A 12,712-nucleotide genomic window follows, 5' to 3' on the forward strand; every position below is an offset into this window, starting at 1 on the left:
TGCCATGACGTCCATCGGTCGAGAACAAAACCGGCTGAAATAGAGGGAGAACGGGTGCTTTGACCTTGAAGCTAATTATCAATATATCTTGTTAGAAACACATAAATGCATGTCATATTGAATAAAGTCTTTTATTGTTTGTTATATATGTGTAACTTATTCACTTCATCTTCTATATTTGCACAATGTATAAAAAAGAAGCTAAAATTAAAGAGATATAAACCAAACACCCCTAAAATTAAATATAGAACGGGCCATTGCGCAATCTCCCCAGGGAAGCGAAAAGCGAGACCTCCAGTGGTTGACCGCAGCAAGACTCCAAGCTCACAGGGTACATTCACGATAGAAAACAAACCAGCGTTTTCATCAGAATTATTCAGATCGGCGTGTACCTATTCCCTCTAAACTTAATTTTTGAAATCTGGTTATATTTTCACAAACTGTTCCTGGGGAGTTCGAATACATTTGGTTGCGTTTGGGTGCGGTCGGCAAAAATGGCCGAAGAAGAAGGAGCGACCTGAGAGTTTGTTTCTCACCTGTTTACAAGCGAAGGAACGCCCCTTTTCACAATTCCTCGCACAAGGTAAGCCTCATGTTTCATGTAATCTTCACGGTAACGTCAGGTTTGGATAATCTGTGGTAAAAACTGTGTTTATGTTGCAAATTAGCGCCGTTTTCCTACTGACCTACTTTTGGACCCTGCGGGAGAAATTTTTCAGACGACGACATGGTCACGGCCATAGGGAAACTAGACCAACACTTCAAAAATTCCCTCAGAAAACTCAATTAACGTCTCCCGATCGTCTCAGAAAATGTTGAGGGTATAATTTTCTTTGGATTGAGCTAACAGGATCGGTAGAAATGTGCACAAGATTGCAGTTTACCCAGATTTTTTGGGTGTAGCTATGCTGCACGCACCTCACATCGGCAACTTGTCTGTCAACAACTTACCATACTGTTTTCTACTCGGCGCCCTACTTACACGTTAAACTAAATAAGACCTCAAAGCTACATTCGTACCGGGATTCTTGTTCAAGAACCTACTGTGGGAAAATAGCATGCCTTTTCCCCCATGCACTGTAGTGGTTGTATTGTAACGTGATCTGATGTAATATTCAGCACTGAAAAAAATATTCATTTTCTGGAAGCTCGCTCTTGTTATTGTTGTTGTTGTGTGCGTAAAACTATCTGTAAACAGAGTCGTCTAGACCCTACTTGTTATTTTTGCCACGGTTAATCTTTAGGAGAGGGAAATAAGACGATTGTTTAAACGTAGGGTGTTGAGTAAACAGTAGCTGCGTGGAGGTGGTTGTTTGGATCTCAGTGACCTTGGGGCAGTTGTGGGGTGTGCCAGCGGAAAACATACGGTCGCTTAGCGGTTTTAGCAACACAAACCGCCGTAAATTTACCCCACATCAATCACAGACACAATCTTGCTACTGTTCTAGCACCTTTTCGTGTCAGTTTGGTGACAAAATTGTCGTGACATACGTGTAGGAGTTAGGAAACGTAGAGGCCCCTTAGGGTTGATTTACTAGTATGTTGACCACAGTCGTGAGTTATCTGTTGGTTTAATCTTTCTTTAATTCGCTAAGAACGTTAAGCTGGATTAGTTGCTCTTTTGTTAGTTGCTGTCGGCGCTATTGAGACCAAACTGATTTTTAAAACATTGCTTTTTTCATATTAGTTTGAATGATGTTCATCACAGTCTTGTTGAGTTTAATATCTGTTTGTTTAATCTTCCTTTAATTTGCTAAGTTTTAGATGAGTTCCTCTTGGATTAGTTGCTCTTTTGCTAGATGCTATCACGGTTATTGAGACCAAACTGTCTTTTAAACCGCAGTATGTCAAAATTAGGCCATGTACCAGGCTCCACGTGTCACTGAAATTGGCAAATAGACAGGTAACATGCCTAAGGCGTTGCGTGTCACTAAAATTGGCAAATAGACAGGTAACATGCCTAAGGCGTTGTTAGCATATTCTTGATGTTCAAGTGTCAGTGAAAATATGTAGGACTCGATGTCTGAGTAGAGGCTGTGAGATTTGTAATTCATTTTTTTTATGACATTCTACTTTATCGTATGTTATGCATGGTACATATAATGCACCACCAAACTTTTAAGTTATAGGGCACCTAAATTTTTAAGTTAGGTATAGCACAAAGATTGATTTTGAGCCCTCTATATATTACTATGCTGTGCAAAAGGTCATTTATTATACCAAACTCATTCATATTATACATTAAAATTATTCTTGTCCTCTCTGGTCATTGCTGTCATTGCTTTTTTTCCAATCAATTCCGTAACTCAAATGAATTTGTATGTAAATTTTTCTGATGAAGCAATTTCACACCAGATTTACATGACAGTGACAGATATGATGAATAAAGTAGGCGTACTTCCAGAAAATTGCTCGGGGAGGGCTGGGAGGAACTGTTATTAATTTTCTATTGATGTAGGGGTCAAATAATCTGATTAATGAAGTCATACATGTACTTATAGTAGGCAAAAGAGAGCTGTTTTGAAAAAAAATGATTTAAACTGGTTATAACTTTATAAGAAGTTGAGAACTGTCGTTGAGAAATGACCAGTGCTGCAGTTGGTCTGGGGCCTTTGCTGGCTTTAGACTTTTAAAATCAAAACAGATGGTTGCTAGTCTATAGGTCAGTTGTGGTATTTCTTAAAGACCTTCAGCCCCTTCCTAATCACTTTTCCGGAAAAGGCTTGATAGATCCTGTGTTTTTCCTAGAAAATGCCTCGAAGGCTGTTTTCTTTTTTCCCCAAGAAGAATAGGGGGGTCATATCATTTTTGGAAAGGGGTAGATAAATTATCTGAGTTACACGGTTTTGCATCTCATTTGTGTTAATGTATGTTTAGTCTAGAGCAGAGTAGAGTAGAGCAGAGTTTCTCTGGCGCAGGTACATTGTGCATGTAGGAATGTCCAGTTCCAAGTTAGGCTGCTCTTCAATATCAGGTCACTGTCATTCCAGGTAGCTGAGGGTCATCCAGAGCTCTGTAGTTGTAATACACACTATTTTCATTAGTAGAGGTTAGTTTTAAGGTGCCTTTATTGGCTTTAATTCAGATCTGATGTCTGGGAGTTCAAGTCCTAGCTGTTGTTGTTCTCACCCCACATTCATACTGCTGAAAAGTATTAAAGGATGGGACGTTAATTCGTAGCCCATGGCCATTGTTTGCTGTGCTTGTTAAGAAGAGCTTGGAGAATGTAGCTTCCATAATACAGGGCTCGAAATACTGGGTGCGTGTGCACCCAGGTGCACCCAAAATTGGAGCTGTGCACCCAATTATTTTCTGTGGGTGCACAGGGTGCACCCAAATATTTTCTTAGGTTTATGTATGTAAAGCTATCAATGTACAAGTATACAGCATATTCTTGACATCTAAGTTAGAAAGATAATAAAAATGTCTGTCATAGTACTTGTTTCAGAATTTGATAGCTTGTAACTAAGTATTATTAGTGGTGCACCCAAATTCTTTTTGGTGCACCCAATTTTTTAAGCTAGGTGCACCCGTGCACCTTATCCCAAAAATGAATTTCGAGCCCTGATATATAAGTAGAATCAGTTGAAGAGTACTGATCTTTGGTGAGCTAAAATTCAGAAATAAGATCTATTTCCTTATGTTGAATTGTCTGTAGTGCACACAGTTTTTTTTTGTAATATCAAGCCCTCCCCTACAACGCATGCCTTGAATATTTCATAACAATTCCGTAATCTTGGCACGAGACACCCACACTGAATATTCTGGCTGGCAGCACTGAATATTATGTGCTGGCATGTTACATAATAATGAGCTAGAGGCAAGGCTATATACATATTTCAAACCTAGACATCTTTTTTAGGTCACAAAAACATGTGAATCACAACCTATTTTCCTATAGCTGTAGACCAGACGACCTAAAACTGTTAAGTCTCAGTGTGTGCGTTACATCAAAATACATGTAATCTGACTTTCTGACCTAGCTGAGTGAGAGGAAAGAGTGACAGTGCACAAGTATTTGGAAACCTGTTCTGTTACAGATCATGTGACATTGCCTCAGGGATATACAGTACATACAGAAAACACAAGAGTTTCAAGATCTTAAGTAAAATATTAAGTACATTGCATATGTTTTGCTTAATTGTAGTTGATTGCAGATTTTGTTAAACATTATGTGAGGCCATTGATCACTGCAAGAAACACAAACATTACCTACCTGTAAATGTGTTCCATTGACCTCATGACCTGTTACGTCTGACCTCAATGCAGTGACACCATCTTTCCATTCACTTCCAGCTACTCTACAGGCAGTGTATTCAAATAATCACCAGGTAATAATCACCAGGTGTATTTTGCCAGCCAGTAGGTACCCAAATTGTGAGTGAGGAAGTTGTTAAACGTGGTCGAGGCAGCTCTTCGAGCTCTGTGAGGCTACAGCAATCTGGTCGTCCTTGGTTGGTCCCCCATCCAAGAACTGACCGGACCGTCGCGTTGCTTAACTTCCGAGATCGAGGGGTTGTGTGTACCAGCATGCCACGCGGCCGTAGCTACACTGTAACTACAGACGCACACACACATACATGACAAACAGACGGAAACAAAACCTCTGTACATGCACACAACTGTGCTCCTTCTTTCACTTTCCCTTCTAGGTGCTTCCTTTACAAGACGGTATGTATGTTATGAATTATGAATCTGTGGAGGCGCTAAGTATACGTGCCATCCCGGAGCATATGGACCTGTGTGAAGGAGTGAGTGAGTGAGTTATATTTGGATGATCAAGACGTGGTTTATTATACAGTGACCCAGGTGTTTCTATTGACTCCAGACTTGGGGTTGGAGAGTTCGATTCTTGGGTTGTAACTCTAACTGGTCTTGTGACATCACCTCGGCTCCTTAGAAAATTCACTGATTGGGTTCCTACAAAAGGAGCAAATGTCTTTGAATGAGTTTGATCTTTATTGTGTCTATTATAGTTACTGAGTTGTAGGTCTTTCTCCTTGTCCTAATCGCATGTTGAAACGTACGTCAGTCATTCAAAAAAAGGTTTGAATTGTAGTGTGCGATGTATGAACAATGTTTAGCATGTATAACGTATGTCCTGTTAGTGATCAAGTTCTGGCCAAAGATACTTCTAGTTAATGAGTTATTATATGTTTTTGATCAAAATTCATAATGTTAAAACTATTAGTGTCAATTCTGGATGGAGTTTCACAATGCAATGCTCCAGAAATGTAAAGTTGCCTCATATGTATGAATGTCATACTGCAGAGAGCTTACATTCGCTGTACCATTTCCTTTGATGAATTCTAATCATTATTCGTGATGCAAGCCTTATTCAAAATACAACCTGCACATGCAGGTTACTGTAAATGCAGAAATTTTCGTTGTGGTTTTATGTTCATGGTTTTCGCGTTGCCAATTCACAGCTTAAAACCCCAGTGAACAGTCCTTTTTCCCACTATGGAGTATCGTGAAATTAAATCACATCTATTGAGCTATGCTGTATTTTTATATCTGCGCTTGACCTGCAAGTGCAATGGCCAATGAATGATGGTATATGGTCTGTTACCCCAAAATACTTTGCATTTTTAGTTATGTCATCCTTGGATTATATTTCAAACCATGTTGTTTAATTTTCTGATGAATGACAAGCAAAGAAAATCAAGACAAAATTTGCAATGTAGAAAAATTATTTCCCAGAATGTAGTAGAGTTAGCAATTATAGCTACGTATGTGTATTGGTGTATGTAGCTATATATGGTGAGGTAGCATTTATGCATTTTAGTTCTCTTCAAACATCACACGATTCATGCAGCTAATGTAACTTGTCCTCGGGTAAAATTCACACAAAAAGAATTCTGCTTGCTTGGAAATGAGGTTTCAGATCGTTTAGACAACCACGCACACCACGTACAGTGGGCACGAAATCTCTCCCAGGAAACTAACCTGCGTTGCTAACCCCCATGTATAATGGCCTTTCTTTGAACAGCTTTAGAGACGTAGACGTTATGTAACTTGTTTACGTGCATAACTGGCCTTGGTTGGAATCCATCAGATCTCACTGGCGATGTAGAAATCTCAAGATTTTAGTGCAATTAATAAGAAATATCTTTTTATTTGATATGTTGGTATTTACGGAATTTTTATAGTTTTTTAAGCACTCCTTCTGGCCAGGATTTATAAATTATAGACATGCTAGTAGATGTACGTTCCAATATTGCTCATGAATTCATTGCTTAAATGGACTTTCAACCCACGTGTAATCAATGATGTCACTGACTTGCATACGATTGCCTGCTTCGACTTTGCCCACATAACATATTTGTATGATTAGGAATTCCTGCGCATAACAACCTTGTTGTATTCTGATATTAGTTATGCTGCACACCCAGGTATGTTGTAATTTTTAAGATGGATATGATAATGATAGGCATATTATAGATTGCATGTGATGATATGAAAAATATTGATGCAGTAACGTCCAAAGTGATGACAAAATACATTATCTATAAAACTGATTTCCTTTTGTTTACTGAAGTTAACAGCATTTTATCTAGCCTGGGTACCAGACCCCAGTCCAATCTCAAAAATATCTTGCACAAGGTAAGGGTGACAGCTGTGTGAATTATGATGCACCCAGACCTTTTCTAATACTTTGACAAAGCCACTAATAGTCACTGCCCATTGGCAAGGCCATGTATTCACACATAATATAGCACCTGTATCCATGAATAAGTGTAATGAGTTGTGGTTCATTCATTATTTTGACAAGCAAAATGCCAACTTTACTCCTATTCTTTAAAACAGATCTTGCTTACTGTTATTGTTAATTATATATAAGTTTTGACTCAGGAATAACCTGGTAATAAAGATTGTGACCTAATTTGGAGATTTCAAGCCTCATCAGTCATACACACAATCTTAAAAATTTTATAGTTGTTTCGCAGTACATAAATAACACCGAAGTCATTTAGATTCATAACCATACAAATTCTTTTTAAGTTTAAGTCATAATGAAAATTTGTAGGCAGGTCAACATATAGAATATGGAAGCTCAGTTTAAGAGAACTTAGAAGTCAAAAGAGCCTACTGCACTTTATATGACTTGCAGTCCACAGGCCACAACTGGGGCAGTTACTGTCATGTTGAGGTGACTAGGTGCTGCATGTTGTGTTGATGTTTGTGTGTTTATTGTTTCTTTCGCGCACTATGGCCCATGCATACACAAATATAACATACACATTTAAAAACAGTGATCAAATGACACAGTATCTCATGGCCTATGTACGGCATAGCAATACTTTCTTCAAAACTTGCTCGTAGAGAAGACGTCAGAGTGCAACATGTGTCAAGGCAGCCAAGAGTGAATCGTTGCCCAACCCAATAAAAGCATTGTACTAAAAGTTGTTGTTGACTTTGTTGTCAGTTACGGCTTGCTGCGCTTATCGTTAGAAGATCTCCATTGTTCAGATGCAGTGACTGGAAATGCTTGTTTGAACACAATCTCTCAATAAGTTACCATTGAAAATTCTTCCCTGTCAAGAAACTGGGCTGCAATTTCATCTTAAGACCAAAGGTTGCCTTTGCGGGAAGTTATGAGACCACAAGAATCTTCAAGATATGTTAAACTTAAAGGAAATGGGCCTGGGATTTGTCTTAGGGACGGTATTGTCTGTCTTAGACGGGTATGTTAGGAATGGGGTCTGATGTGAACAAAGAACCACATTTTTTGCCTGAAGGTAAAAGTTGGTACTGGCTTAATAAGGCCAGAGCACACAATCCTACCAGACAACTTCCTTTCCATTCCAGCTGATCAAGCCACCATTAATTTGAAAATTGAAGTGGATTACATTTTATATATGTAGCTGTGCTCCCATGATGTTTTGGCAAGCTTTATTTTATGAATTTAAAATGATTGACTTGCAGTCTGTCCTGTATATTAACTGACCATCTCTAGCTATTGTTAAGGGTCACCTAGTAAATATGACCACTTTTTGGTGTCCCTTAGATATTTTTTTCACAATTTGACACAATTTAGTTTTAAGAATCCTGTCTTATCAGTGATCACATGTCCACAAAGACCAGATTTTATTGGTCCCCTGATGAGTGGTCTTCTTTGGCGATTTTGGCTGTACTTAAGTAATTAAGTGCTAACCCTATTACAACTATTTTTATGGTTTTACCTGTTATATGTGTTTTTGCACATTTTTCTGAGAAATATTGCAATATAAATAGCTATATATTTAGCCATATGTCTATATAGTCACGAATCTAATTTCAGTAACTACTAGTTGTACTCCCTACAGTCTGAATGGATACGGTAGCTATATCTGATCCAGTTGAATTTGGATGAAGCTCATTTTCTGGTAAATTACTGTAAATGCAGAAACATTCGCGGTGGTTTAATGTTCGTTGTTTTCGCGGTGGCCGCTTCACCGCGAACTTAAAACCACCGCAAACATTTTTCCATGGCAGTAAGAGACTACAGTGCATGGTGCTGCCGCAAACTTAAAACCACAGGATTTTCTCGCTACCACGAAATTAAATCCCCGTGAACTTAAATGCATTTACAGTACGTAAACTCATTTTTTCATTACCACTGCTTGTAGTATAACTATGTATAAGAAAAGATTTATGGCTAACTGGTCCCATAAAAAGGATTAAGGTAATCCAGAAAATCAGAACAGGAAATCCACGAAGCCACAACTTTGACCTTAGAGCAAAACCTTTAATTTGTACCAACAAGTCGTAAAAAGTTGGTATGTGGTATGATACTTTGTATGTACTAGTATTGTACTATAAATGCATTGAAGTCAGGCTTTTAGCTAGGATTTTATAATAGGGAGTCCAAACTTATTGGTGAGTCGCGGTAAGTGACTATTGTAGGGGGGTCTGGGGGCATCCACCTTCCATGGTGCAGAGTTTTTGATGATTTTAAATTAAAACAGTGCATTCTAAGGTATCCAAAGAGGCAAGAATACTGTTACAGATGTCACAGTAGAAGACTGTGACCACAGATGATCTGGTAGCATCCCTGGTCAATCAGAATTTCATGCTTGTCAGAGGATTTTCTCCCCAGTATAGGGCGTCCAGGGGGATCGAATTTCTTGTTATTCTAAGAAAAGTGCGTCCAGATGACGCTTGACGCATGCCTGGCTAAAGGCCTGATTGAAGTTACTTTCGCAGTAGCAGGAAAATTGAGTGTTTGCGGCAGCATCATACTCATAGACCATAGTCACGAACTACAAGCTTAAGGGATAAATGTTTGCGGTGGTTTTAAGTCTGCATTGAAGTGGCCACCGCGGAAACTGCGAACATAAAACCACCGCAAACGTTTCTGCATTTACAGTATTACACACAAATGATACAAAAGGTGTCAAATTCTATTGCTAACAAATGAGTATTAGAGCACGGGATCACATAGCCTGTCACTTTTGTTTGTTTTCATTCAAATAAAGTTTACGGAAAAGTTATTGACACAACAAAAAGTACAGTGACGTAGCGGTGGTTGACTTTATATAGTTTTGCCTACAATGTACAATACCATTGCATGACTTTAGATTGACAGCTTTTAACAGTCTAAGCAGGCGAGTTATAGAATGTCATGTTACATGTAATATTCTACAAGGCATCTACAACATAATACAAGTAAGTCTTTGTCATGTTTAAAGCCCATAATTGTATACAATTTATCTGGAATTATAACAAGTGGGTAGACACTGTAACAAGCTTTTTCAAACTGTATAGTACCGCACCCAGGTGTAATTTTGCCAAGTCTGTTAAAGTTTATGTATGTTTTTATTGCTGTATCACACCTACAATGTACAATGTAGGTCTAATCATGTCAAGTCTTAGTCTGTTAAAGTCATATTATAAGACTGCTTGTTTTTACCATAATGATTACTTAGTCTACATTAGTTCATGACTGTCAACGCATGATGCAAGCAAACGATTGACTGATTTTTGGTACATTTATCTCACTGTAAGTAAAACCTCTTTAAAAGTTTTGCTAGGGTGGGCACTTTCATTTATGATTAAAAAAAACTGTTAAAGTTCTCTTAATGCACAAATACAATGTACATGCTGCTATTGTATGCCTTGCCTAACACTCCACCCAGTTATACTATATAGTAATTGTGTTGTTTTGTTGGCATGTTATGGTTACCAAAGGATCTGAAAAAAATGTTACACATATGAGTGTTGACAACTTGACACACTGTATCACTTTGTTACAATTTTATTTGTTGTTTCTCGGATTTAAGTCAGGGGAAGAAGGGATTAGAGAGGAAAACCTTAACTTTCAAGATTTAGGGGATCCCTGGTAGCAAAGTCCAAAGTTTGAAAAAAAATGATAAACGTACTGTCCAAAATAGGCACGTACAGTAACTGGAATTTGAGGCCCATAGTTAATTTGAGAAAGGAGAGGCAGTGAAATCTTGTCAACACGAGATGTGACCATCAACTTGAAAAGTTTTTGTTTTTTTTCAAATTGGAAAAAATAGGGTCGGGATTCGGAGAAACAACAAATGAAATTGGTGTGGCCTTAGAATGAAATTCTTCACTGGCTAGAGCAGGAATGCCATATTGATCTGTATGGGGAAATACAGAATGAAATGATGAATGGGAATGGCTGACCTACAATGTGCAGAAGAAAAACATTTTAGGTTTGCAGACTATGTAAATTTTATAGGTCCGTCTCAACCAAAGATTAAAATCACAAAGCTGTGTTTTGAGTTGTCGTATTGTTAAGCTGATTCAGGATGTTAATGTTGATGTTTTATCTTCTTGTACACCATGGTTTAACATTACATTTTTGGCAGATATGTGAAAAAAACGTTAGTTCCTTCCAATCTGCAAAGCAACTCCCAAATCAAACCCAGAAGTTCCGATGCAGTACCATAACAGGTCGCTAGGGGGCTCAAAATCTAATCGTTTTCAGGTCTCATCAAGACCTACCAACATACCGAATATTATCAATACAATCCATCCAGTCGTTCTCGAGTTATGCTGGTCTTCTACAAACATAGATAGATAGATACAAACGCTACCCAAAATATAACCTTCTTGGCGAAGGTAATAAACCAATTTCAGTACAAGAAATGTAAGGCGTGCAGGCAGTTTTTTGAGATGAAAACGCCCCATTTGACGAAATTGATGACAATTGCAAGGAACAGGCCTTTTCATGTTAGAATATTCGCAGTTGAAAACCCTTTTGTGAGACAATGTAATATACCTTTTTGTATACTTACAATGTACTTAGCTCATGACTTTCAAATTTGGTTAGTTTTTGCTGCTTTTTGACTGTATAGAAGTAAAATATGTCAAGTGGTACTGGATATCCGGATAATCTGCTTGCAATGGTGTGATGCAATCATTAACCTACATTTGTAATTTGTGGTTTTGAGTTAAGTAATTGTCAACCACAAAGCCTACGTTGTTCATTTGTTTGCTAAGAAAACATTAGGTAGTCTCTTTCAGAGTCTAGTTTTTTAATTAATGCTACATGGTTGGCAGCAATGCCTCTATCTGTCATCATGATGTTTTCAAGATTTGGTAAAAAGAGAAATTTTTGGTTTGTAAAAGTGAAAACCTTTTTTTAGTCTCAGCTGTTTCAATTCATCAGTTTGTTGAATGTAATGATGAGGGATTTGTCTGCTGAGGGATTCCTTGTGGCTAGACCGGCAGTACCAGTTTCCTGTCCCAACTAATCAATTGTAATGTGCTCTGAATCCATATCTGACATCTGATAACCGTAATTTTAACATTATCTGTGCAAAGAGCCTCTGTACATGCAGTAGTGTACATTCTCACAGCTGTCTTCAGGTTGATTAGAGTATAAAAACGTGTATCATTACTTTCGCCAATTACAAGAAGGTTAATGATATGTTTTTTTGCAGTGTTTATATGTCTGTCTGTCTGTCACTTACACTCACTATCCTTTGTTTGATTATACTGCTGCTGGGGTCCCTGACGCAGGGGTAGGCAGCAGTCGGATAGTCTTCACACTGTGGACATGATAACTCGAGAATGGATGAAATGGATTGTCTGAATATACATGGCAAGATGCGGATGAGACCTCGAATAATGATTACATTTTAGGCCGACTATCCACTTTCAACATTTAAAAAAGAAATCCTTACCCACAATTTTTGTTATAACTAGTCAAGGTTGACAGATTTTTTTTTTTAAATTTTCCGTCACATGTAGCAAAGTTCCATCATTAGATGGAAAAACGGACGCTGGCTATAGAGCTCTGTATGTTACGTTCTAGACATGCAATGGTCATGATTTTTGGTCGGTAGGTAGCTAGCGCTGTTGTGGTCGTGAAGAAGTGATTTAAGTTTTTAATAATTATGTTGTATGTCAGGTTGTCATTTTTTTATGTGTGTACATATTTTCTAGATTTGGTTAACCTGCAGTGCATGCATATCATATATCAGAAATGCGACGAATTTTGCCATAACTTCACGGCATAAGGTGCAAAGAGCCATAGGTGACAACAAGCTTGTCAAGGCCATTAATTAAAACCTTGACGAGTGAAGCATAATGTGTTAATTTTGTAGGTTGTTTGAGGACAACCATTGTTCTCTGACATTAGCGTTTGACATTTGGGTACACCTTTTGGACAGGTGTCAGATGTCCTACATGCAATCATCCTTTGTGGTAAGACAGATTTATGTCGTGTTGCCCTTTTTTAGGCACAATCTAG

General features: G+C 38.1%; 1 protein-coding gene across 5 annotated transcripts in view; it reads left to right on the plus strand.

Moving 5' to 3' along the window:
* Window positions 1–275: 275 nt before the first annotated feature.
* The window catches only part of LOC118403997 (nuclear receptor coactivator 3-like), a 49,361-nt gene continuing 36,924 nt past the window's right edge, over window positions 276–12,712 (plus strand). For 4 of the 5 annotated variants that reach the window (XM_035802897.1, XM_035802896.1, XM_035802900.1 and 1 more), the window contains exon 1: window positions 276–583. The gene's annotated coding sequence lies outside the window, so the exon portion shown is untranslated. The remainder of the gene's footprint in view (window positions 584–12,712) is intronic. The other variant, XM_035802898.1, reaches the window with a different exon arrangement.

This window comes from Branchiostoma floridae, chromosome 17 (genome assembly GCF_000003815.2).
Source record: "Branchiostoma floridae strain S238N-H82 chromosome 17, Bfl_VNyyK, whole genome shotgun sequence".
Taxonomy (NCBI): Eukaryota; Metazoa; Chordata; class Leptocardii; order Amphioxiformes; family Branchiostomatidae; genus Branchiostoma; species Branchiostoma floridae.